This window comes from Pleurodeles waltl, chromosome 3_1 (genome assembly GCF_031143425.1).
Source record: "Pleurodeles waltl isolate 20211129_DDA chromosome 3_1, aPleWal1.hap1.20221129, whole genome shotgun sequence".
NCBI lineage: Eukaryota > Metazoa > Chordata > Amphibia > Caudata > Salamandridae > Pleurodeles > Pleurodeles waltl.
Genome location: NC_090440.1, coordinates 1,774,473,417 through 1,774,498,929, shown reverse-complemented (window position 1 = coordinate 1,774,498,929; position 25,513 = coordinate 1,774,473,417). Strand labels below are relative to the sequence as shown.

The window sequence follows — 25,513 nt, the reverse complement described above, 5'->3', positions numbered from 1 at the left end:
CATCTCTGTGTGTTTCCAGTCGTTGGGGAAGATGGCGGCAGCTAGTGAGCAGTTGATGGCGAGGCAGAGCTTGGGGGTGATGGTGTCTGCAGCTCTGTTGAAGACATGATGGGTGCATGGGTCCGTGGGGACCCTGGAGGGGATGGATTTCATGATTTTCAATGTATCTTCGGTGGAGAGGGGTGTCCAGGTCGAGATAGTGGGTTTGTTGGTGTTGGTTGTTGGACGGGGGTTCGGCGCGTGGGTTGTCCTTGCTGAAACTGTTGTAGATTGTCTTGGTTTTGTGGTGGAAGTAGGTGTTGAGTCTGTCCCATGGGTCTAGTGAGGGTGGGATATCCGTTGTCTTGCTGTTGGGTTGGGTGAACTCCTTGATGATGTTGAAGTGTTACTTGCTATTGTGTGGTTGTGAGGGCATCCTGTCTTGGATGGCCTTCTTTCGGGTGTTTCTGATGAGTTGGTGGTGTGCAGTGGTGGCGGTTTTGAAGTTGCAGTAGGCTTCTGGGGATTTAGTGTTTTTCCAGATTTTCTCAAGGCGGCGACAGGTGCATCTTGATTCCCAGAGTTCGGGGGTGAACCTCAGAGACAAACTCCTGAAAGCCCTAACCTAATAATAATTATCATTTTTAAAAAACTGTCTCTTTGTCCTGGGAGCAATAAGAGTGTCACCCTCCAGAGGAACTTCCAGTTTTGTTCCGGTCACCCAGTACAGCAGGCTTCTGGGTGCTTCCTCACCTGCCTAGGGTTTTTCTTGGCTGCTGCTCAGTCTGGGAGAGGAGGACTACACATCTCAGCCTACCCTATACTTTACCTGTTGCATACATGTCAACATTTTAAAATTAGGTAAAGGGAGATTTCGAAAAACAAACTGGGGGACTGTATTTTCCCCATAGACTTTATTGAATCAGAGGCAATTGCAGGAGAGAGACTGCTAAAATAGAGCAGTTTTTTGCTTATAAAATTATGGAGTCTCCCACCTGAATCGGATCTGTTGACATGTACGTATTGTTGCCTTGGGGAGCAGGAGGAGGCAGAAGATGGGCTATATAGCGCATTTGGTGGCTCTGCAGCACAGGATTCTCTTGACTGCTGCTCTGCCTCGAAGGGAGATGACTATACCTCCTGTACTACTCAGCACCTAACCTTGCTACCAAGAGGAGGAGGAGGTGGAAAAAGCGTTAAATATTATGTTTGGTGGCCTTAGAATGCGAGATGTGCCAGGGCTGTGTCTGGGCAAAGGCCGGGCCAAGAACGGGCCCATCTGCTCCCATCAGAGCCCAGAAGAGACTGTGCTGCAGCTCCCCTCTTGGCCCTTCTATTTCATGGTTGAAATTGCTACAATGGATACGAGAAAAGCCCCCAGTGCAAATAATGATATCACTTGCAATAAGAAACACCCCCACTTCTCAAATGACTCCTTTCTAGTACAGGAAGTTGGAGCACTGGATGTACAAGTTGCCAAAACTGAGAAATGTCTAATTAGCCCTATGTCATGTATCTGCTCTACGGAGCTCTTAAGAAATGAAAATACTTCACCTGGCAAAAGGTCAAATGCATAAGCAGCTCCAACCCAATTGGGGAAAGGGGAATGAGAGTAGAGATACTGCTCCAGTTACCTGCACCGTCTGCGGTTTTGTCTAGTAGCCTGTCTAGGGATTCGCTCTTCCAGTTTCCTGCAGATAGGAGAACACGCTAATTAGTCAAATATAATGATGATGTGTGTGTGTATGTGTAAACCTTCCTACTACCCACTAAAGGTTATTAAATTGCAGTACCTGATCATTCTTTCTTGCCCACCTGCACAACATGGCGTGTCCCACATGAGTTATGGGGGAATAACAAAACTTAGTTAATCATTGGAACTAATACTACCTATGGAATATATATAACAGTGGTTTTGATGAATTGTCTCACCTCTCAAGACGAAAACTTGTGTCATCTTACAGTGATCAAGAAACAATGTACATAACACAATTATACAAGATGTCACTGGTAACCTATAAACAAATGTCTACAATACATGAAACAAAATATCAGCAAATCTACGTTTAACTCAGTATACATGTGCAACTTGAGGGATGAAACAATCATTGAGTCTACATCATACTCAAGGTGACAAAAAATGTAATCATCTTCCTTGATATATAACTCAATTGTCTCTGTCTTTTCTTTTGTAGGTAGTGGGATTTTCAGAAGCAGAGCAAAGTTCAACAAGAGAGAAGTTCTACGCCGGAAGCAGGAAGTGAGGAAAGTGAAATTCAGAGGTATCAGTAAGCCAGTTAGAGGCAACAGCAACAGGCACTCCTCTATGAACTAGGTGTAGCTTAAGAGGCCGGCTACACCCAGCCACACCCAACGTGGTGGTCAAGTTTTGCGAGTCCTCTGTGCTCGCAAAATAGCGGCTCCTGTTTACGAAAGTGCACAAACTACAGAATTGCATTACCTTGATCATGGTAAGTTTTGCTCTGTCAATGCGCTCCGCACTGCGCACAGCATGCGTTGACATTCCATCACTGAAGGCGCTCACAACACACTCAGTGACCAATCCATCAGCAACAGCCAGGCAGGCCCGACAGTAAATCCCTCCTAAGACCCCCCCTCCACTGGCTTTGGTTTGTCAGGATACTTGCAATGAAATAATGCTTGCAAACATGAAGCATTCACATGGCCTGCTGGTTCCCATGTGGGAACCTCGGGTCCATAACTTTTCCAATCTATTAAATAGAATTATTTGTTTTGCACCCTCTTGGAATCCAATATAGACTTGAAATCACATTAAGGTGTGTCACTTACTTGTATTGATTGTAGTTTCACTGGAAGTTTTGTGGCTTGGATGACTGGTTTCGACGGTGATACGTGGAACACTAGGTATATTTGTAGGGTCTTGGGCAGGTCCAACTTCATGGCTGCATCATTTACTTTTTTTATAATCATGTAGGGCCCTATGCACCGAGGTTGAAATTTTCAAGCTTCTTTCAAGCAAATGGTCTTTGTGGATAGCTACACTTCCTGTCTTCTTGGAGAGCTAGACTTAATCGATAAAGTTTATCTGCCTGAGCTTTGTAGTGGGCTTTGGCTAATTTAACTTTTGTCCTTGATGGGCTTGAGATATGGCAGTGGCCTCATTGTTTTTTTGCTCTGTTGCCATCTGAGTAAAAGAAAATCCTCAATAGAAAATACAGCTTTATAAAACCTTCCATTGGAATGATTTATAGAGACTCACCAGCCTGTTCTATGTAATTTCAGCCAACGTGTGAAAGTGCATCTTTTTTCCATGGCGATGTGCAGGATAAAATTGGATCATGAAATCATAATCATTAAAAGATTGTGTCCAGAGTAAATGACGTGCGGATAGAGCTCAAGTGGATTTCGGAAAATTTTGATTTCTATGCCCTGTAAGTATTGTGGTAGTGTGTAAACTTCCTAGCAGATTCCTATACAGAATTGTTAATCTCTTCTGGAATTAGTTTATGTGAGTAATAGGCTACTGGGTGTAACTAACCTGTGGTGTAATCCCTTTGAGAAAGCACCCCACCCACTGCTACTTGTGAGGCATCAGCTTCAGCAATGTAGGGTTGTATGCAGTGCTTAATTTGTACTTGTCGTTTCCGGTGCTGAGCACCAGCACTTATTTTTGAGGGCCGGGACTTATTCTTCTGCCTCAAGCATTTGCTGCGAGCAAATGACACATATGGGAAAGACTGAGGAAGGGAAAAACGAAAAAGCGTCCGCACAGGCCAAAAGGCGTAAGAAAGTACTCATAAAGCCCAGATTTGTTGCAAAAGGCTGGCTTTCACTCTTCCCCCTCTCGGACGTACACTAGATGGTAGGCCCTTCTGAGATTGAGTTACGTAAAAATCTGGGCATTTATAACCTGATCTAAAAAGGTAGATATCAAGTGTAATGCATATCAATTTTTTTTATTGTTATGGCTTTTGGACTCTGTAGCCTATGCAGGGTCTCAACTTTCCCTCCTTCTTTAGGATGAAGAAGAAGGTGGAGGAGCCTGGTGACCAGGATGGTCTAATAAAGCCAGTTTCTGTCTTCTCATCTAGATATGTGCGCAGGTGTAAATTTTCCTTCTCTGTCTGAGCATATATTTGACTGCATGGAATTTGCGCTCCAGGTTGTAGATCAATTCGGCATTCTTACGGACGATGTGGAGGTAGGGTGGTAGCCCTTCTTTTATAGAACACATCTGCAAATTCTCTGTAACAACAACGTATTTCTTTACTCTCCTCCATTACAACAACCACCAGAAAAGCAGACTGTGGGATCCTATTCCTCCAACAGTTACTGTCACAGAAGGGGGAGTGTAAAGTGAGTTCTGCTCAACCCAATCAATTGCAGGATTGTGAGTTTGTAGCCAAGGGATACCCAAAATGGCTAGAAACTGTAGAGCCTTTATCAGATCGAAGTATATTGTTTCCATATGGTTCCCTTGCTTAATTAAGGTTAAGTCTATAGTAGAGTGCACAATGGGTCCTGATGTTAATTTGCATCCATCAATGGTTCTCGCCACTTCAGGATTCTTTTGGGGAATTAATGGAATATCATGTTTAGTAGTGAAATCTAAGTACCAAATGTTGCATGTGGCTCTTGAATCTAACAGGATGCACGTTTGTCATGGATTTAGTTCCACACTCTAATATCACTGGAACATAATGATGTTGAAAATCTTTTTCAGAATTAGTCTGCGCTAAAGCTCTGGAGACTATTTCATTGTTTGAACCCAGGAAACCAGTCTCCGCCTTTCCTGGACATACTAATTTCCTGCCTCTAACTTAGAGACTTATTACTGTTTATCCATTCACTTGGGCTTTTACTAAACAGTCACGTAAGAAGTTACCCTCCTTACTGCAGTACAGGCAGAGATTCATATATGTGCGGGGTTGTCTCTCTTCCTTACTCAAGGAGCATTTGATACCACCAATTTGCATTGGCTCCAGGTCATCTGGAGACTTTCCGGCCTCAAATGTTTTCTCTCTTTGACCGCCACCTTAGTGTCTGATCGATCCCTGTCACTTCATCGATCAAATAAACGGTGGTCCAACTTGACCTCTAGACCAATCAATTAATCACCGGAATCCAAGAGGGTTAACTACTTGAGTCAGTAAGTCCGTCAGTTCATCTTTTTAACCCCTGTTGAACAATGAGCTTCTCTTTCAGGCCATTCGGCATCTGCCACTAACTTATTGAAGGTTGTGGGAAGGTCATTGTTCCCCTGCCTTAAATTTAACAAATCAGTATATACAGACTGTATAGAATCATACCTGTCAAACAGTTTCTTAATTTCTGATTTAAAAGTGGCATACTTGTATAGAAGGGGATCATCACATTTGACCAAAGTAAATGACCGGGAAGCTGCTGTTCCACCAAGATAGGACAACACAAATGCCATCTTTGATTGTTCGTCATGGAAATACGTGGGTTTAAACATAAAGGGTAACTGACACTGAGTAATAAATGTGGCAAACTTTGAAGCTTCACCAGTAAACCTTTTGGCAGGAGCTAAGGATATAACTGGAGGTACAGTGACATGAATCACAGGATTCATGTTACCTAGAGATGTAGTACTGTCAAATGTGGACTGTCACAGGAAGGTAAATGCAGCTTGTCTGATCACTGAACTGGCGCCCTGACCATGCCATCAAGAAATATGCTTGGTTTCGCCTTACTTCTGCAGGGCATCTACCCACTGCGATACCTGTTTTTCCCTTTGAAGATTTCCTATCCTACTAGCAAGATCCACCATTGTAATGTTTTGCGACTCCAACTCACTCGGCAGGAGGGAACACATGGGCTTATCGTTATGTCAATCTCTCACATGAGGCTCCTGCAGGAGTGAGCTGCAGTACGCAATGCTGAGACCCAACTCCACCACTAAGCTCAAGTCGCCTGTCAAAAGGTTAAATGGCAAAGTGGCTCTAACCCAATCGGGGACAGGGGTCCACGGTCTCATCTAATAGCCCGTCTACAGATTAACTCTTTTTGCAGTTTCCTGCATACAGTAGATAACGCTAATGAGTCAAATGTAATAATGAGGTGTTCACACCCAACATGGCCATCAAGTTTTGCAAGTCAACACGCTTCACACTGAGTGCAGCCAGCGTCTAATCCATGTGCAACAGGTAGGCAAGCCCGCCACCTGCTATGCAACTAGTTACATCCACAGCAGTGAACAATATATTGCCTGATAATCTGATACCTTATATATTAGCGGCCCTTGAACTAGCCTTTGATTGCCTCCATCAACACCTTGAAATAATTGAAGCCAAGATTGATAGTCTGAATAGACTTCACTCTGGAATTAGATCCACTGGGGACAGGTCCGAGTCCCCAGAGGGGGTGGCTTAAGCTCCCTTGTTTAAGAAACATGACAACGAAAACCGCATAAACAATGGGAATGTTTCTACTGACCCTACTAGTGACTGCTCTTTATCATCTGTTGCACCCATTGTGCATACACGGCTCAGTGCAATAAACCCCCTATTCCCTCTACGGCCAAAAAGTATAGGAATTGCTTGCTTGCTAGTGTGAATTTACCTACCCCAGCAACCCCTATTGCATTTCATTAGCATTCCTAACTAATGTCCCTTGTCTCGATGCTGAAAAAAAACAGTCCTTTGAAAAACTGAAAAATAAAACATTACATTGCTTACAGAAACAAGAGAGGGTGTTTTATCATTTTGGTAGATTATATCATATTTTTAGAAGGTTTTGTTAGAAGGGTTCGCTGGATAGGTGTCTCATGTTTTGTACGGGTGATTGTGTGATCATTTATTTTTGTAATCCTGCTCTAGTTTATGAGCTTTTTAATACATTAAACAAGGTTGTACAACCCAACAGAGTTATAAAAGCTGTTCCCTTAGCTTTCTTTTATAAACCCATATGCCCTCCAAGGCTGCCAGTTTTTAGGTCACCCCCCTTAATGGCAAACCAATCCTAAGTAACGCTAATTTTAAATCACTTTTCACTTCTGGAAGGCATGGGTTCAACTGACTGACTTGGCTGCATATGCGGGATGAGCCAACAGTTGCCTTTAATTTCTTGTGTCCTAATCATCCACTTTGCACTTATACTGCTTAAGGGAAGGGCGCTTCAACTTTGATCACAACTTATGTTTAGATTAGCAATTGTGTAATCGATTCTGATGTGTCCTGTTTTGTTTTTAATCATTTTAATCTTTTGCATGGAATATGGATGGTTTACATTTGAAACTCACAGATTGTGGTTTTGGATTTTATAAAATTGTTCTAAATCATTTTATCTCAAGGTACCAAGTCCATTACCCCACACTATATAGATAGATATATTACCTGCTTTTCCCCTGTAGTTTCTTCGATATCTGGCAGGGCGAAAGGATGCCTAATTTTCTGATTAGCAACATCATTGACCTGTAAAGTTACCTGTCTGCTAACTAATTCTTGTAATATTTAAGAAGGGGTAAATGTTTTAGAAATACCATTTTAACTTCTATAATTCTAGTTTTACTAAGAGTAATATGGATAATCTGTACTAACCATGAAGTTATCATTAAGAGCACCATCAGATACCAGAGTCTAACAGGGCTCTAGAAATAATTCAGCAAGGAGGGAAAGAATTGGATACCTGACAAAAACTTCTTAGATACAGGCCAATCAGCCGGTGAAGGGCAGGAAAAATAAATATTGGAACTGAAGATGATGAAGGTTCACGGAGTACAGGGAGCAAGCAATAGAGCAGAAGTAATGCCACACAAGTGGATCAATTATGGACATTTCTTTTATAGCAAAGCACAAAGTGACATCAATTAAAAAGGTTCACCCATCTTGGTTTAGGAACCTAAACTAAAAAACAAGATATATATATATACATGATACTGGCGGTCACCAGTAGGTAGTTATAGTTTTTGACTTGCCTACATCTTTGGCATCGTTTGACAAATCTTCATGAAACTTTTCGAAAAAAGTGCTTTTTAGAATTTTGTTGTGTATAAAAAGTTTCGAGTTGATATGTGAAGCAGGGGCAGAAAAAGGGGGGATTAAAAAAGTGCATTTCCCATGTTAATTCCCACAGACTCTTTAGACACTCCAGCAGCCCCAACCACTGCACAGAATTACACCAAATATGTCAGAAATAGCTTTTGGTCCGCAGATGATTCTTTTTTGTTTGGTGGAAATCTGTTCATTAGTTTAGGAGAAATTAAAAGTAATCCAAACTTGTATATCTAGAGTCACAACACATTTGCGAATACTGCTGATCTTGTGCAGAGATTGTTTGGCTGGCAGCACTTCAAAGTGTTGCCAGCTATTTTGAGACTTGGCTTCAGCCGAGTCTCAAAAACAAATGAAAAAAAAAGAAACAAGGGCAGGGTACTGTTCTTCTACTCCCCTAGCCTTCATTCATGGGTCCCCCAGGGACCCCGCAAGGCTAAAAAGTTTTTTTTTTTTTTTTTTTTTTAAATCACAACGAGAATCACAAATATTTGTGATTTTCACCTGATTAAAAAAAAAAAGCAAGCACAGTGTCTCGCTCTTGCAGTTTCCGGGGGCATATTATTTTAAGAAGGGGAGTACACAGGGTCCCCTCCTAGGGCTTACAGAAGCCCCAGGGAACACCATCTCCCTGGGGCAAACTTGTAAATAAATAGAAGGGGGGACCTGTGGAAGCCCTGGGCCCAGGAGACCACCACCTCCCCAGGGCCATAAACATAAAATGTGCAGGGGGTCCGCATGGCCTGCATACCTCGAGGACTACCACTTCCCCAGGGCAAGGAATTTATCATCAATGAGGGGGTCTATGGCACCCACACAGTCCTCAGGGAACACCACCTCTCCGGGGCAACAATTATTTAGAGAGTGAGGGGGTGCACGGACCCACCCCCTTTGGCCCCAGGGACCACCAACTCCCCAGGACCAAATTGAATGAAGGGGGGCATTGCGGCCCCCCTTGTGTAGCCATGCTTGGCCCTGGGGACCATCACTCCCCAGAGCCGGCCCCTACTGCCTCCTGAGGTGCCCACCCACAGGAGGTAGCTGTTTGCTTTTCCTTGGTGAGAGCTGACAGCTCCTACCAAGCAAAAGCAAACATAGCTCCACTTTCAGCAAGCAGGAGCTGTCAATCTGCTCCCACTGCTGAAAACAGGTTTTAATCTCTTTCCCTGCAGGCAAATATGTGTGCACGGAAAGAGATGACAACACTGCAAAAGTGTCCTGTAGGGTCTTGTTGTGCATGTAAAGTTTAGGGCGAACCGTCAAGTGGTGGCTAAGAAAAAGGGGGTCATAAAAGGTGTTTTTCCCATGTTAATTCCCATAGGGTCTTTAGACACAACTACAGCCCGAACCAGTGAACAGAGTTACACAAACTTTGGCAGGAAGCTGGATCTCGGTGTGCAGATTTAGTGTAAATCCATTCAGTAGTTTTTGAGATATTAAAAGTTAAAAATATAGATGTCTGCGGATGCGGCTCCAACAGTCCCTATGCTGATATCTGACACTTCAACCACAAACACTTCAAAAACAAAGGTTACAGGGACGTTATAGTTAGGAAATAGAATTTAAAAAACCTTACAAATTCACTGAAAAAAAAAAGGTTACAGGGACGGTATATTTAGGCTGAGATTTCACACACACAAAACCATGGAAATTCCGCCTTTATAGTTTAAGCAGGAAGTGTTGGTAGCCATTTAGGGACTCGGCTTTAACAGACATGCGGGCCGAGAAAGAGATGAAACTATTGCTCCCGCATGAAAGGAGCTGCATTCACAGCAACTCCCTGTGTGCAGGAGCAATGCCAGCTACCGCAGGATGCAAAGAGCGGGCAGGGACCTCAGAAGCTTTCAGGCTCCCCCTGGGGTCCTAAACAAGGAAGGCAGGCAACAGGCACGCATACAACGGGGGTGGGAGTACACAAAAACAGTGAGAAGTAGGTACTGGCAGTCAGCAGATTTGCACACAATGGGGTTGAGAGCCCTAAGAAGGAGAGACAGGCAGGTACACACATAATGGGCTGAGGGCCCAAGAATATCAGTGAGAAGTTAGTGCAGGCAGGCAGCAGGCACACACATGATGAGAGCCCAGGGAAAGTAGTAAGAAGGAGGGACATGCAGGCATCTGTCATGCACACAATGGGGCTGAGAGTGTGGGGAAAGCAGTGAGAAGGAGAAATAGGCCAGACGCATGCACACACACAACAGGGATGAGAGCCCTGAGAAAGCAGTGAGGAGGAAAAGGCAGGCAGCAGGCATGCACAAAATGGGTCTGAGAGCAAGGAGGATACAGTGAGGAGGGAAAGGCAAGCAGCAAGTACACACAAAACGGGGCTGAGAGAGGGAGAAAACAGTGAGAAGGAGGGAAAAGCAAGTTGCACGGATGCACCAAATGGGGCTGAAAGCAAGGAAAAAGCAGTGAGAAGGAAAGAAAGACATGCAGCAGGCACACACAAAACAGAGCTGAGGTCAAAGAGAAATGAGTGAGAAGGCGGGAAAGGCAAGCAGGAGGTATGCACAAACCGAAGCTGAGAGCAACGAGAAAGCAGTGGGAAAGAGGAAAAGGCAAGCATGAGGCAGCACAAAATGGGACTGAGATTAAGGAGAAAGCAGTGAGAAGGAGGAAAAGTCAAGGAGTAGGCACACAAAAAATGAGGGGGGGAGCAAGGAGAAATCAGTGAGAACAAGAGAAAAGCAAGCAGCAGGAATGCACAAAACGGGGCTGAGAGCAAGAGAAAGCAATGAGAATGAGGGAAAGGCAAGCAGCAGGCACACACAGAATGGGTCTGAGAGCAAGGAGAAAGTAGTGAGAAGGAGGGAAAGGCAAGCAGCAGGCACGCACAAAAGGGACTGAGAGCAAAAACAAAGATTACAGAGATGGGATAGTTAGTTAATTACATTAAAAAATCATAGAAATTCACTGAAAAAACAAAGGTTAGAGGGACGTTATAGTTAGGAAGTAGAATAAAAGATTCTTACAAAGTCACTGAAAAAAACAAAGGTTACAGGGATGTTATATTTAGCTGAGATTTCACACACACAACAATTGAAATTCAGCAGTTATAGCTGAGCTAATTATAACTTAAGCCCCTGCAATGCACTGCTTAGGACCTCATATATCACTCATGATATGGTCAGTGACATCACTGGTGACATCTCAAATGACATCACTGATGATATCCACAGAATCACTCATACATCCACTCACTCACTCACACACCCACTGACACACCCACTGACACACCAACACAATCACTCACACACCCACTCACAGATCCTCACACATCCACTTATAGACCTATATAACCACTCACACACCCACACAACCACTCACACACCCACATAACCACTCATACCCCTACTCACAGACCCATAAACCAGTCTCACACCCGCACAGCCACTCACACAACCACTTACACACCCACATAGCAACTCACACCTCTACTCACAGACACATAAACCACTCTCACACCCGCACAGCCACTCACACACCCACTCATACACCCATAGAACCACTCACACACCACTACAATCACTAAATACCTACTCACACACCCACACAGCTACTCAGACACCTGCTCACACATCCATACAACCTCTCACACACCCATACAGCCACTCACACATCCAGAAAACCACTCACAGACCCATTCACAGACCCATGCAGTGACCCCTTGCCCACTAACAGACCTATACAGCCACTCTCACATCCACTGACAGATACATACAGCCACTCACACACCCATGCAGCCACTCAGAGACCCACTCACACACTGATTATATAGACAGTCACACAGGCACTCAGATGACATATGTTATAAGTAGTATCACTCAGAAGCACACAAAGAAAAGTAATTCAACGTATGCAGTAGCTTAGTATCTATATTTAAGTGTCAGAAATGTTTACAAAATATTTACAAAACACTTAAACTCACTGGGTGAAGAACATGTCTTTTTTGCCTTAACTTTATAAGAAATTGCACATTGATTTTATTTAGTTTTCCATTTTGTCAAGGCTTGGGTTGCGATTTCATTGGGCCACTTGGCAATTAATCCTGGAATTTCTTAGAGGTATGATGCTTAATTTAAATGACATCTTGAATTTATCCCATAAATGCACTCCTATTTGACCTTGAGATTGAAATGTATGTGTGTCAAGGCAACTAGGCCGTTGTATCATTTATATTTGCTTATATAGTGGGAAATAGATTTAGATGCATAATTCAGAGTTTTGAATCTTTTTAAGATTTTGAATTGTTCACTTTGTTCATTGTGATGATGAAAATCATTTTGAAATTTATTTTCCTAAAAAAGTTTGTGCACAACGGATTTCCTTGTTTTGATGCTCACAAGTATTTTTTGTGTGTTTATTGTTTCTCATGTATTTCTTTGGATGATGGTGCATGTAATTGTATTGGGCGTGAAGGAGACCGTTATGTCGAAACGTGTTGCCTGCTTAAATAAACTCTTTGGAGAACAAGCCCTGGAGTGCGAGCGATTTGTGGAGTCTGAGTGATTTCGCTGCTTTGTGGTGATATTGACGGGGCCTTCACCCGCTGCTCACACCGGCTCTGTTTGGTGGATGTAACTGGGCATTGCAGGAGTAAAGTATATAAATATATATATATATATATATATATATGGATGAGAATTCTAAATGGTTTCATCATATCATTTTCTGGACAAGGTATATCGATGATATATTCATGATTTGGAATGGACCTGAACCTTTGTTAAATTATTTTCTGAATTGGTTACCTAAAAACAGTTTGAATCTAAATTTCACACATAAAATACATAAACAGGTTATGGAATTCTTAGATGTGGCGGTCAGGGTTGAAGCAGGTACTTTACATACTAGATTGTTCAGAAAAACCACGGCTGGAAACAGCATTCTACATGCCCAGAGTCACCATCCGCCCAGTGTAAAATGGAGTATTCCCTACGGGGAATTACTTAGAGCGAAGAGAAACTGCTGCACATTGCAGAGTTTTGAAAGGGAACAAGAAACAATGATTCAAAGATTTAGATCCAGGGGATACCCAAATAAAATTATTAATGTTGCTTGCCGTAAGGTAGAGGAAGTTCAGAGAGCCACCTTGCTAGTTCCAAAACACAAGGGGACTGACATAAATACTTTGAGATTTGTGACGACTTTTAATGCGTATTCGTTGGAAGTTAAAAAGATCCTGACCAAATATTGGCATTTGATTAAGACAGATAAGGTGATTGGTCAGCTAGTTAGTCCTCTTCCAATGATAACTTACAAGAAAAGTAGTTCCCTGAGGGATATCCTGGTACACATTTATGCACTTAAAAGGAGGGGAACCTTCTTGGATAAACAACAAGGTTTTTATAAATGTGCCAAGTGCAAAGCATGTAGACATAGTGCAAATCGTAAAGATTATATGCTACCCACTGGGAAAAAAGAGAGTATTAAGAAATTTTTGAGTTGCACCTCAGATTTTGCTATTTACGTTATTGTGTGCCCTTGTGGACTACAATATGTGGGTAGCACAAATTTTACCCTAAAGAAACGGATTCTTGAACATTGGAGAGCAATTATAAACAAGGATGCAATGTACCCGGTAGCTCGCCACTGCAATATGGCAAATGGAGGGATGGTGGAAACATTTCATTTTTGGGAATTGATAGAGTGTTGGGTACCCCGAGGGGGGGCGACAGAGAGAAACAACTAAGAAAGCTGGAATCTGAATACATTATTCAACTTAATAGTCGACATCCTGGGGGATTGAACAAGGATGAGGAACTTTATGTTCATATTGGCTAGTTGTGGCAGCAGGCACATGGGAGTATTTGGATGTTCAGGGCTTATTTTAATTTATTTTATTTTAATTTTAATTTCAATTTGATAGTATTGTCCATGTGGACATCCAATCAGTTAAATTAGTAATAAGGAGAAAGAAAAAAGAAAAGGAGGAAAGGAAAAATGAAGAAGGGGAAAGATAAAAAAACCAAAATCTTCTATGCCCATGACTTGCAAGAGTTGAAATATTGGGAATAGGAGGGGCCACATGGTTTGTGCATTTTTTCCTTTGTGGCCCTATGAAGAAGACCGTGATGGTTGAAACGTGTAGCCCTATTTTGGTTTCGAGAAAATTATGAATATTTTGTTATGATATGGGTTTTTTGGAGCTGAATAAATAATCTCAGTTGCAAGGAGTGCCAACGTTTGAATCATGTGTGGTGGAACATATATACCTACATATGTAGAACATTTTTCAATTTAGTGATATCTTGTAGCACAATACTACAAAAAGTAACAAGGAAGCCCAAAGAATAAACTAGACTGCATATGTGAAGTTTCAGATTGGCTAAATAAACAACTGAAAGACTCATTTATGGTCACCTGATAATGCAAACAAATAAATAAATACATAACAAGTAGAATAAATCTTAATGGGGGAGTGGCTTGAGGCCGATGGAGCAGCACGCGTAACGTGGAGCTCCCGGCGGCCTCCAACCATCAAACAATTATTCTGTCTCCCCGTCCCCTGGTTTTAACCATGCTGGACCGGAGAGAGTGGTGGAACCCCTGGCAGCCATTATGAACCAAGCAGTGGGGATCCTGGGCGGCCCTGGGATGAAGAACGGCCCGACTCACGAGGAGAGGTGAACGGGCAAGATGGCGGCGCCCCGGAGACGCAGTGGCTGAGCCTGAGATACTGCGCCGGGGCCCCGGGAAGCAAGAGATTGATCTGCTAATGAGTGGCGGAAGACCGCTGGCCGAATGGGACAGCCAAGCGGAGCCTGAGCCCGGGCTGGAGAGGCCCGATAGAGAGGACGAGGTCGGTGGCACGAGGGAACATCCAGCGCCGGAGGAATAGGCTGGAAGAAGACACAGAGGTGAGGTGTGCCGCCCGCTGCGTCGCACCTACCCTGCGGCGTGTCCAAGGAGGCTCTGAAGATCCCTCCCTGTAAGGAAATGCCTCCTTGGCATGGTTACCCCGTGACTTTTTGCCTTTGCTGATTCTAAGCTATGACTTGAAAGTGTGTTGGGACTCTGCTAACCAGGCCCCAGCACCAGTGTTTTTTCCCTAAACTGTACCTTTGTCTCCACAATTGGCACAACCCTGGCACTCAGGTAAGTCCCTTGTAACTGGTACCCCTGGTACCAAGGGCCCTGATGCCAGGGAAGGTCTCTAAGGGCTGCAGCATGGTTTATGCCACCCTGGGGACCCCTCACTCAGCACATGCACACTGCTTCACATTTTGTGTGTGCTGGTGCGGAGAAAATGACTACGTCGACATGGCACTCCCCACAGAGTGCCATGCCAACCTCACACTGCCTGTGGCATAGGTAAGTCACCCCTCTAGCAGGCCTTACAGCCCTAAGGCAGGGGGCACTATACCACAGGTGAGGGCATAGGTGCATGAGCACTATGCCCCTACACTGTCTAAGCAAAACCTTAGACATTGTAAGTGCAGGGTAGCCATAAGAGTTTATGGTCTGGGAGTTTGTCAAACACAAACTCCACAGCACATTAATGGCAACACTGAAAACTGGGAAGTTTGGTATCCAACTTCTCAGCACAATAAATGCACACTGATGCCAGTGTGCACTTTATTGTAAAAATACACCCAGAGGGCATCTTAGAGATGCCCCCTGAAAACATACCTGAGTTCCAGTGTGGGCTGACTAGTTTTTGCCAGCCTGCCACACACCAGACACGTTGCTGGCCACATGGGGAGAGTGTCTTTGTTACTCTGTGGCCATGAACAAAGCCTGTACTGGGTGGAGGTGCTTCTCACCTCCCCCTGCAGGAACTGTAATACCTGGCGGCTCACCCCCTTTGTTACAGCGCCACAGGGCATCCCAGCTAGTGGAGATGCCCGCCCCTCCGGCCACTGCCTCCACTTTTGGCGTCAAGGCTGGAGGAGATAATTAGGAAAACAAGGAGGAGTCACCCACCAGTCAGAACCTCCCCTAAGGTGTCCTGAGCTGAGGTGACCCTTACTTTTGGAAATCCTCCATCTTGTGGATGGAGGAGTCCGCCAATAGGATTAGGGATGTGCCCCCCTCCCCACAGGGAGGAGGCACAAAGAGGGTGTAGCCCCCTCAAGGACAGTAGCCATTGGCTACTGCCCTCCCAGACCTAAACACACCCCTAAAGTCAGTATTTAGGGGCCCCCCAGAACCTATGAAACTAGAATCCTGGAACCTTAACAAGAAGAAGGACTGCTAACCTGAAGCCCTGCAGTGAAGACGGAGACGACAACTGCTTTGGCCCCATCTCTACCGGCCTATCTCCCAACTTCGAAGAAAACTGCAACAGCGACGCATCCAACAGTGACCAGCGACCTCTGAAGCCTCAGAGGACGGCCCTGCAACCAAGGACCAAGAAACTCCTGTGAACAGCGGCCCTGTTCAACAATCTGCAACTTTCTTGCCACAAAGAAACAACTTTAAAGACTTCATGCTTCCCGCCACAAGTGTGAGAATTTCCACTCTGCACCCGACGCCCCCGGCTCGACCTGTGGAAAACTAACACTACAGGGAGGAGTCCCCGGTGACTGCGAGCCCATGAGTAGACACAGACGATCCCCTGAGCCCCCACAGCGACACCTGCTGAGGAAATCCAGAGGCTCCCCCTGAACGCGACTGCCTGTAACAAGGGACCCGACGTCTGGAACCAACACTGCACCTGCAGCCCCCAGGAACAGAAGGGACCGAACTTCAGTGCAGGAGCGACCCCCAGACGACCCTCTGCCTAGCCCAGTTGGTGGCTACCCCGAGGAGCCCCCCCTGTGCCTGCCTGCATCGTTGAAGAGACCCCTGTGTCTCCCCATTACTTCCTATCTGAAACCCGACGCCTGTTTGCACTCTGCACCCGGCCGCCCCTGTGCCACTGAGGGTGTACTTTCTGTGCCTGCTTGTGTCCTCCCCGGTGCCCTACAAAACCCCCTTGGTCTGCCCCCGAGGATGCGGGTACTTACCTGCTGGCAGACTGGAACCGGGGCACCCGTGTTCTCCATTGAAGCCTATGTATTTTGGGCACCTCTTTGACCTCTGCACCTGACCAGCCCTTAGCTGCTGGTGTGGTAACTTTGGGGTTGCCTTGAACACCCAACGGTGGGCTACCTTGTACCCAACTTTGAGACTTGTAAGTGTTTTACTTACCTGTGAACCTAACCTTTACTAACCTCCCCCAGGAACTGTTGATTTTTGCACTGTGTCCATTTTTAAAATAGCTTATTGCCATTTTTACAAAGACTGTACATGCTATTGTGATTATTCAAAGTTCCTAGAGTACCTAAGTGAAATACCTTTCATTTAAAGTATTACTTGTAAATCTTGAACCTGTGGTTCTTAAAATGAACTAAGAAAATATATTTTTCAATACAAAAACCTATTGGCCTGGAGTAAGTCTTTGAGTGTGTGTTCCTCATTTATTGCCTGTGTGTGTACAACAAATTCTTAACACTACCCTCTGATAAGCCTACTGCTCGACCACACTACCACAAAATAGAGCATTAGAATTACCTATTTTTTCCACTATCTTACCTCTAAGGGGAACCCTTGGACTCTGTGCACACTATTTCTTACTTTGAAATAGTATATACAGAGCCAACTTCCTACACTCCTTAAGAGCTGCCCTGCAGGTGTTGGCCGGGCCCGGTCCGGTGGACCTGCGGCCGGCGGGGGCCTTGGGGCCTGAGCTGAGGCCTGTGCGCAGCGGCCGGGGGAGGGCTGGAGACCTGAGGCCACCCTGGAGAAATGGAGAAGAGGGGATCCTGAACTGCGGCTGGAAGGAGGGCCGCTTCCGGTCCCCGGAGAGTAATCGTTGATCTCGTGCCCCTGAGGGGACAAGGAAGAAGAGGCTGGGCCCGCGCCCATGTCTCCTGGACCTGGAGGAACAGATGCTGGGCCTCAGTGGAGTGGCTTGCAGCGGGGCACGGTTAAGGAGCCCGTAGCGGAGACCTAACGCAGCGTCCACAGGAATGCTGGAGCTCTGGTGCTCCCCCCGGAGGTAGAGACATGACAGCTCCCACACAACGAGCCGAGCAGAGATGAGCGCCACGGCGGCCACATATTGCGCAAAACAGGATAAAGAAACAGTGCAGAGGAAGCCTTGAACGGAGCAGTAAAGGAGGTGGGCAACCACTGGGATACCTGTGCAGACACAGAGGGGGCCCCAGCCCTGCGAAAGAGTAAAGGCAGCAGCAGGCATGGGTAAACCTAAAAAGCGAGACGGCCCTGGGGACGAAACGACAAGTGGATCACAAAAGGACGTAGGAACCGGCGAACCTGACAAGACCCTGTACCAGGAGACTACGCTTGACACTATTCTACAGGCAATGCAGGCATCTCGTGATGCCCTGGAACTTAAAATAGACACACTATCTGTCGATCTGACACTCCTCAGAGATGATCATCGACGATTAACTGATAGGGTGGTCACCAATGAAAAATCCTTGGAGCAACTTGCCCCGGAATGCCAGAAGATTACCAAAATGATGTCCGAACTGATGTCGCGGATTAAATCACTACAAGCACGAGCGGAAGATGTAGAAAACAGGGTGCGAAGAAGTACCCTACGGCTGGGTGGTTTCCCCGAGAAGGCAGAGCAGGAGGCACCTAGCATGGAAACCTACGTGGAGCAATGGATACGCAAAGAGGTGCCTCCCTAGGGCCTGTTGCAATATTTTGCAATAGAGCGAGCTCACAGGATACCGGCGAGGGCCCCGCCTCCGGGTGCCAGACTGCGCCCAATCATAGCGAAACTGCTCCATTTTAAGGACAGGGATTTTATACTGTCACAGGCAAGAAGGAAAGGGGAAACTACACTTGCCGATCAGCGGATAATGATATTCCTGGACTTCACAAGGAACACCCAGAAGCAAAGAGCCACCTTCATTGAGATTAAACGACTACTTAGAGACCGAGGCATACGATATGCCATGCTGTTCCCGGCTAAATTGAAGATCATTACAAACACGCTCTTCTTCACCTCGCCACAGCAGACGCGGGAGTGGCTGGACACTGCTGGAATGGCGTTCGAAAAAAAGGTGAGGTCCCACTAAGATAATACAGTTTGTTTCTCAAAGTCAATTTGCAATAAGACGTGTAACATTCATCAAGAAGGCAAGAGTAAATGTCAATGTTGCTCCAAATCCAGTTTTTTTATTTAGAAAAACAAACAACTCGTAGTAGAAGTGTAGAAATTCATAGGTCCAGAGGAATAAGTGAAAGTTTGGCCAGCCAACATGTGTTTCGCCCCACAGGCGCGTAGGCCAGGGCTTTCTCAAGGCCGTTTAGTATCGATAACAGAATTCAGTAGTGATTCGACATAATGTCCGTCGCCTGGAATATTTCAAAGAGCAAAGACTTCTGGAATGGCCCCGGAGGAGAACCGGGGGGGCACTGCAAGGGCGCAAACGAAGCCTTGAAGGAAAAAGTGGAAAAGGCTGACGGGCGCAGCCCCACCTCGCATCTAAGCATTGCAGGAAAGGCGAGAAGCGGTGAAGGCTGCGGCATCTTTAGGGGAGGGGGCCCGGATCGCCACACCCCTCTGAGACCCATTCAGACCAGGAATCAATATCCTGCAGTGCCTTCTGTTCGTCCCACAACACCTTTGACAATTCACCAAGAGTTACCCCGGGGACATCTGATGAGATCATCTGAGGGGTGTCAACGGCCACTCTCAGAGGGGACAAACCCTGGAGGGATGATCCGAGAGAGACGATTCGCCAGAGCTTAATGACACTGTTAGCCTGCAGGGAGCACCGGAGCCCAGGAGAAACTTGTACACAGGATCAGCAACCCAGTTGGCCAGATCGTCTCCGCTCTCAGCAACAGCATGGCATCTGAACTTACCACATGGAGGCCGGGAAGGAACACTCAACGTCAGATGACTTAGGGATGGGCGGGGGACCGCGGATGTTACACTCGGTCCTTGCCTCTGCATCCACACACAATGTTTATGAAGTTAGTGAAGGTTTGGACGGGGATAGTTTTAATACCGGTCCTGGGGAGAGGGAGTTTGGATAAAAGGGGAATTGTTATGTTTGATGTTACTGGGTTAATAGTAGGGATATCAACTCCATGCCACACATTCCCCTTTGCTAGGACTACTGTCACTGTCACACACGACATGGCCGCCTGGGGGAGACAGAACAGGCAACTTACATACCCAAACAGATTACGGATAGACCCCTAGATTATAAACTCCTCACTTGGAACGTCAGGGGTTTAAATAGTATGAACAAGCATTATAAAGTTTACAGTCAGCTTAAAAGGCGAGGAGTACATATAGCAATTCTACAAGAAACACACCTCACAGAAAAGGAGGTTAAAGCTATAGCTAAGCGATGGAGAGGGCAGGTATATGCCACAGCATATTCAGCATACGCACGAGGGGTCCTGATATGGACATGGCCGGGGGTACCGTTCCAAAAAACAGAACTAGTAATAGACAAAGAGGGCCGCTCATCACATTGGGCGGTATTTATGCCCCTAATCAAGACCAAGGCACCTTCTTGAACACAATTTCACACAAGATGGGACCACATCTTACCCCGGCAACAATAGTGGGTGGCGATTTTAACTGTACTGAAAACACTGAGCTGGACAGGTCCCGCCCTCCTCTGTGACACTCCCCCGCATTCAAGATAGTCAAGAGTTTCACTGACTGGCAACAGCATTGGGGCCTCAGAGACTCCTGGAGACACCTTCACCCGCAGGAGAGAGATTACTCCTACTCACCCTTACACGACTTACATGTTCGACTGGACGTTTTCCTGACATCCCCCGATGTAAACTGTAGAGTACGTAACGCCGAATATCTCAGCCACACAATGTCTAATCACAATCCTTTACTGCTCACACTGGATTTGTGGGGAACGCCCCCGAATACCAGACTGGTGACTCAGTGTGGAAACGCTGGAAGATAGTGCCTTTTGGCAATCCATTAGAGGTACTATCAGAGAATATTTTACACACAATCAGGGCACAGCCTCCTCCCGGGCTCAGGAATGGGAAGCGTGTGAGGTGACTGTTAGAGGTCAATGCATGGCTGGGATAGTGGGGGTCAGGAGATCCCTGGAGGGGGAGCTAGATAGATATGAGAAAGACCTGAGGAATCTGGAACACAGACGACCAGATGACACAGGACTGGCCCCTAATATTTCTGAAACTAAAAATAAAGTTACGTCGGCACTGGTAAAACTGAGATGCTTTGACTATAAAAAATATATCACCAGACAGCATGCAGAGGGAGATAGAGCAGGAGCATTGCTGGCTTGGCTCTCGGCCCTGCTGAGACAGAACTCCCTAGTGATGGAGATTATAAAGCCGGCTGGGAAGAGACTCTACGGGCAAAGCGACATTAACAATAGCTTCACTGAGTACCACGTGTCGCTTTACGCCCCCCAAACGGAGACCCAGGACCCGATTCAGCTGTGGTGCCTGAGAGATCTCCAGCTTCCTGCCCTGGGAGAGGACGATCGGCAGGAACTGGGGGAGGTAATAACCCCTCAGGATGTGACTGGGGCGGTGGGGGTGATGGCCAGAGGAAAGGTGCCCGGGGCGGACAGGCAGCCCCCAGAATTTTACAGTGCTTACATAGACCTCATGGCGCTGCAGCTAAGTGCACTCTATTCAGTGGCGCTGCAGACTGGAAAGCTTCCTTCATCTACAAATTAAGCCATTGGGATCCCGTTGCCGAAACAAGGTCGCCCGCCTACGGACGTGCACTCATACCGCCCTTCACCCATGCTTAACATGGACTATAAAATACTTAGCCGCATCCTGAAATTGATCCACCCAGACCAGACGGGATTTATCCCACACCGCAGTACCGCCCTCGACATAAGGAGACTGATTAAGATACTACAATCAGTATCTCCGAATCTACGCACTGCTGCAATTATAGCAGTAGACATTGAAAAAGCGTTCAATAGTCTCAGATGGGACTACCTGGAGACAATACTGAAACAGATGGGCCTGGGTCAGGGATTTCTTAAGTGGATGAAGTTGCTATAGTCAACCCCCACGGCCCGTGTTCGTGTGTTCTCCAGACAAACAGGTAAGTACACTGTGAGCATGCTGTATGGGCAATGCCTGTGTGGAGTGGGGTGGATGAAAGATAAGGGGGGTGAGAATGAGGCGTGCATGAAACGACGGTGAGTGCATGTGCGTCATGGCAAGGGTAGGGATGCGGGCCAATGACTGTGACGGTACAGTTGGTAATTACTTCTCTTTTTCCCCTGTACAATTCCTGTAGGTCAGCGCCCACCAGAAGAAGGACCTCTGGCGTGCCATCGCCAAGGAAGTCCGGACCCTGGGGGTCTACCACAGACGGAGCACCCACTGCCAGAAAAGATGGGAGGACATTCGCCGCTGGAGCAAGAAGACGGCGGAGGCCCAGCTGGGGATGGCCTCCCAACGTGGGAGAGGTGCCCGTCGCACCATGACCCCCCTGATGTTCAGGATCCTGGCAGTGGCGTACCCGGAGTTGAATGGGCGCTTGAGGGCATCACAGCAGCAACAAGGGGGTGAGTACACTCTCATTCTGCTGATTCAGCACGCATTGTAGGTGTCTGGGTGGGGGAGGTGGGCTGTGGGTTCCTCTAGGCCAGGGCGAGTTTGCTAGTTAAGTTCCCTTCTTCAGGCAGGCCCTGTGGCACCCCACCTGTGTACAGTGCCAACTACACCTAGTCAGGCTCCTGTGACATCCATGTGTGCAGAAATCGGCCATAGCCTTGTAAGCCATGTCCCAGGGATTGAATAGTGAACCCCAACTGCGCGGCGTAGTGCAGGGGGCTTCTGTGTCTGTCTTGTTGGTAGCGGTATTGCATGCACTGAACATGTCTTTCTTCTGTCTTACCCCCCCTTTTTGTGGTCTCCCTGTTCTTGTGTGCATTAGCATCATCAGGCGGAGGAGCAGTGGCACCGGAGCAGGAGGGAGCTGCATCCCACATGGCCCTGGAGGGCGAGACTACGGACTCTGAATTCACCAGTGGGACAGAGGGCGAGGGGAGCTCCACAGCGGGGACGGGAGCTGACACCAGCGAGACGGACTCCTCCGCTGATGGGAATTCCCTTGCGGTGGCGGCCCCATCTGTGCCCCCGCATCTACAGGTACAGCCACCACCCCCCTACCAGCACTGCCCTCCCAGCAGCCTCTCAGCCTTTGCCCCGTGCCCGCTCACCCAGGAGGGTGGGCATCACCTTCGCCCCAGGCACCTCAGCCCCTGCCCCTGTCACACCTGCTGCCCTCAGTGAGGAGGCCATTGACCTCCTCAGGTCCCTCCCTGTTGGGCAGTCTACCATTTTGAATGCCATCCAGGGTGTAGAGAGGCAGTTGCAACAAACCAATGCATACCTGGAGGGCATTCACTCTGGTCAGGCAGCCCTTCAGCGAGCTTTTCAGACTCTGGCCTCAGCACTGATGGCAGCCTTTGTCCCTGTCTCTAGCCTCCCCCCTCCAACTTCCTCCACCCAGACCCACACCCCTGTACCTCAGCCTATCCCAAGCACACCATCAGACCAGCATGCACACACCTCAACACACAAGGGAAGCTCTGGCAAACATAAGCACCACACATCCCACAGGCACTCACTCAAGCATCACACACATGCAGACACAACAACATCCACTGGCTCCACTGTGTCCCCCTCCTCCTCGTCTCCCTCCTCCTTCCCTGTCTCGTCTCCACTCACACCTGCATGCACTACATCCTCAGCCACTACGTCCATCACCAGCACACACACCACCACAACCCGCTCACGTGCAGTCACCACCCCCACTACCATTCACACATCCCCTGTGTCCTCTCCCAGTGTGTCTGTGAGGCCACCTTCCAAGGTACACAAACGCAGCCACACACCCACCCAACAGCCATCCACCTCACGACAGCCTCCAGCCCATGCACCTTCACCCAAAGTCAGCAAATGTACACCTCCTACAACCACAACCTCTTCCTCCACTCCCAAACCCCCTCCAGCTACCCGTCCCAGTGTTCCTAAGAAACTTTTCCTGGCCAGCCTTGACCTCTTTCCCTCACCTCCCCAACCCCTTCAGTCTCCTAGGGTCCGACTCTCCAGGTCCCAACCTAGCACCTCAGCCACAACATTGGCGGGACCAGTGGTGCCAGTAGTCACCGGATTATGGAGTGCACCAGGCAGCAGGGCAGGCAGTGTGGCAAGGAGCCACAGCACGGACAGTCCCCCACCTGTCAAGCATAAAAAGTTGGCCAGTGCCCAGCGGGAGAGGGGAAAGAAACCAGCCACAAAAGCCGCTCCCAGGGGTACAGTTGGGAGTGTGGAGACAGCTGCAACACCATCTAAGGTGGGGAAGCGGCACAGGAAAACCAGCAAGTCTGGGAAGATCAGCACGGCGGACAAGACCGCCAGCAGCCCCACTGCCCAAGAGAAGACCGCCAGCAGCATCCCACCTGCTCAGGAGAAGACCGCCAGCAGAAGCCCTGCTGCCCAGGAGACGACCGTCAGCAGCCCCGCTGCCAAAGACAGGACCGCCAGCAGCAGCCCCGCTGCCCAGGAGGCGACCGCCAGCAGCCCGCTGCCAAAGACAGGACAGCCAGCAGCAGCCCCGCTGCCCAGGAGGCGGGCACCAGCTGAAATGCTACTCAGGAGATGACCGCCAGCTGAACCGCTGCCCAGGACACAGCAGCACCGCAGGCCAGGACAAGACCAAAAAAGCACTTTTTTCTAATATATATTATGAGGTCCGTTTATCTACCTCTGGCCATTTGGGGTCAAGGAGTTTCACCCAAATTAGCACCAAGATAACATTTTGCCACCCAGAAGTAAGAGATACAATCATTAGTAGTCTTGCCATGAAAGCACCTTGTCTGCACAGCGTCACATTAGACCTACCTAAAGTTAATGTTGATCTCTGAACCCCAATTGTCTCCAGGCTTCATAATGTGGCTAGTGAGTTAGAGATTGTGGGTTCCTGGTCTCAATAAGTCATAATCCATGTGTAAAAAAAAAGGCACTAGAGGGGACCCTCGTTGTTATCATCCCATCTCGTTGATTGTCTGTGTGACTAAGATAGCAGGGAGGGTTATCATGAAGTGGATTTTGAAAAGGGCAGAAGATAAAGAAGATTTTTTTGAAGCTCAATATGGTTTTAGGCCTGGCTTGAGCACCGTACAGCAGTGTCACAATATACAGCTTTTGATCAAGAAATACAGTATTATAAGTAAAGGCACTTTGCATTTGGGTTTTGTGGACCTCAACTCAACCTTTGATCGTGTCAATAGGCCGGCTCTGGTGGTCCATCCTTGCCACTATGGGTGTTGACTGGGGAATTTTGCACAGTGATTTAAATCCCAAGATACACTACAATACCAGCATTACAAAATAATTATCATTTTTTGTCTCAGAACATGTTGTTTCCGGTACTCTGTAATGTATGCTACCCAATATTATCTTGACATGTAACAGGGTGATCAATCTTACTTTTTTGTTTCCTGTGATTCCTGTTGTATACTATGGGTGTCCACATGTTATGTGACAATTTGTGGTCTTTTCTCTGTATAACGTTCTGATACCACTTG

At 47.1% G+C, this 25,513-nt stretch overlaps 1 long non-coding RNA gene across 1 annotated transcript in view; it reads left to right on the top strand.

The window, feature by feature from the left end:
* LOC138285611 (uncharacterized) overlaps positions 1-25,513 on the top strand; it is a 31,280-nt gene that overhangs the window by 1,828 nt on the left and 3,939 nt on the right. The window contains exon 2 of the long non-coding RNA XR_011201620.1: positions 2,175-2,450. This is a non-coding gene — a long non-coding RNA (uncharacterized lncRNA). The remainder of the gene's footprint in view (positions 1-2,174; positions 2,451-25,513) is intronic.